This window comes from Arachis hypogaea, chromosome 8 (genome assembly GCF_003086295.3).
Source record: "Arachis hypogaea cultivar Tifrunner chromosome 8, arahy.Tifrunner.gnm2.J5K5, whole genome shotgun sequence".
Lineage (NCBI taxonomy): Eukaryota > Viridiplantae > Streptophyta > Magnoliopsida > Fabales > Fabaceae > Arachis > Arachis hypogaea.
The window spans coordinates 9,776,794-9,779,495 of record NC_092043.1 but is presented as its reverse complement, the minus strand read 5'-3'; the positions used below and the strand labels follow the sequence as shown (position 1 = coordinate 9,779,495).

General features: G+C 28.6%; 1 long non-coding RNA gene across 1 annotated transcript; it reads left to right on the top strand.

Moving 5' to 3' along the window:
* Positions 1-855: 855 nt before the first annotated feature.
* LOC112708328 (uncharacterized) lies at positions 856-2,357 on the top strand. Its single transcript, XR_011864310.1, has 2 exons — positions 856-1,181; positions 2,033-2,357. It is a non-coding gene; the product is annotated as an uncharacterized lncRNA (long non-coding RNA).
* Positions 2,358-2,702: the final 345 nt, after the last annotated feature.

The window sequence follows — 2,702 nt, the reverse complement described above, 5'->3', positions numbered from 1 at the left end:
CAATACCTCAAAACAAACGCTACCTTATAGTTGCCGTGTGATGTTATCACTTTTATTAAAAGTTTAAATTAATAGAAAAAGATACCTAAAAAGTTATATCTCTTATTTTGGACTTAATTTTCGAATTCTACCGTCTTAAGATTAGATCATTCTCACGGCTCAAAACAGATTAATAACTTCTAACATCTTAACCCAACATTTGAATTCAAATTCCTTCTTTATTCTAGCTAAATACAAATAAGATAAAATAATTATCACTAGCTATGTAAAGAGGAGTCAGAAGTCTCCCTCGGATATATTACTCATTCCATTCACATATACATGTTAGACCCATTCTAATTTAGGTGTGAGTATCTTTTCAAGTACATCTCCCGCCGCTCCAATAAAAATTTTTTAGTACATCTTTAATATATCTTTTATGTAAAAAAAATGCTTTTGAGTTTGCATAATTTTTTTTATAATTTTTTTTCATTTTTTTTTGAATAATAAAAATTGAACTCATACTTCCTTTTTGGGAAACATAAAAGTGACGTTAAGTTGGGTAGCATGTCATGCCTAAGTCGTCATAATATATACGATGGCGCGGTAAGTGTAAATAAAAATTAATACATAGTCTCTTTGATTCTGCACTTTCCGGCGCACCACCACCATACTTTAGTCCTAACCACATTCACACATATTGCGCCCTTTAATTTTTTTTATTATATTTTACTAATTATAAGATAGCTTATTTAACACGCCACTAGCTAGCCAGGTGCTAATATTAACCATAATTGTATTTCTTGATCACAATCACACACACACACACACATTCTTGTTATTATATATTGTGATTGTGAGAGATATCGATCAAATAATAATAATAATCATGATGCGAAGGTTGAGGCTCTGTTGTGAAGGTGTTGATGACATAAACCTGGAAAACGAGCCTTATTATAAGAAGAAGGAGCAGAGGAACAAAACTGTGGTGGAACCACATAGAGAACTTTACACTAAACCATGGGAGGGTAGTGTGTTCCCCAAGAAGAGAAAGAATTTGAAGAATTTGGTGTGCAAATTTGTTGTTCACTGCATTTGTGGAAAGTGTTACAAGGAGAGTAGTGATAATAAGGCCAACAAGTTTCTTCCACCAACTTCGTCTTCCAATTTCAAAAGTATCAGAAATTCTAATGCCGGTGCCGGTAATTATTAACATTTCTTCTTGTTATATATTTATATTATTTGATTAATTACATATCAATTTTGATTGAAAAGAAAAAGAGATAAAAAAATCAATTATACAAAAATTTATGTAAAATAAAAAGAGAGGCTATGATAAAAGAAGTATTAAAAATATGGTTATTTAAGCTATTAGTTTTTTTTTTCTTCAAAAGCATGAAGATTCAAAACTAGGACTTTAGGTGAGTACGGAGAGATTATACCATTTGAGTTATAACTTGTTGGTTATTAATTTATTTAGGATAAATTGTTTCATGATATATAATTAATATGTAAGTTTATATAATTAAAAAAAACAGAGAAAAATAAAATCTATATGTAAATGAGGTTATATTATGGATAAAATTATTTATGTATAATTTTTTTTCATCAAATTAAATTTTTGAATAACTTTTTTACGACATATATATAGTATCATAACTTTTATAGCCTAAACAAAATTATGCAAGAGTCAAAACATTACGGTTGATGTTAGTAATAACAAAAGATGATACATGAGAGAGCATGTGCAAGTGGATAGAACTGTTAGAAAGTTAGTTACAATATATTACAGCTCAGCATATTAGTTATAATAACTACTGATTATTCTACGGTTCGAGTTCTGATCAATAGAAAGTGTGTTATAACAAGCAAAATAACACTTAATTAAGATAAAAATGTAAATTGATTCTAACAAATTAAATGCTCAGTTACATTGATATGTATGTATATATCATGTGATTACAATTATTTTAAATTTTAAATTACATTGATATGTGTGTCGGTTGCCTTCTCTTTTTTTGTTTTTACTTTATACAATCAATAACTTTTGCAGCCAATTATGGGAACGAAACACAGAATGCACCTATCAAGTGGTGGCAAATGAAGTGAAGCAACAGTTGGCATGCACTTATTAATTGAGGTGAAATTAAACTCAATCATCTTACATAATGTTGAAGTGGTTGTGACTTTGAAGATATATTATTCCAATAACATAATAAATTGTTAGTTAGGATTGAGTGTGATTGTTTGTCATGAATTATATGACAAACTATATTTCTTCTCTGGGAATTAAATAACAGACAATGTCAACATTTATGTAACAATCTCTTTATGTAATTGTTAATTGTTATACATACATCATTCATTTTCTCGCTTTATATTTAACTTTTTAAATTATATTATTCTAGCATAGTTTTATTAAACTATATATATATACACCCAAAAAAAAAGGAAAGAAAAGATAATTGTAGTTTTGAGCGCATTGGATAAGATTTGTCGGTGATAGTTGTAAGCTATGGTTATAGAAAGAGACACAAATTAAATCTCACGTGCAACTATTATTTCCATTTTCCACAACTTTTAAGTTTTAACTTTTAACTATGCATACTCCAAAATTATGCTATCTATATAGGAACCATAGTTCCTAACCTCTTTGTATTGCGTGCCAGTAATAGACCAACTAACCAAAATCCACAACTTTAGGTTGAAAAATGGCATGAGAT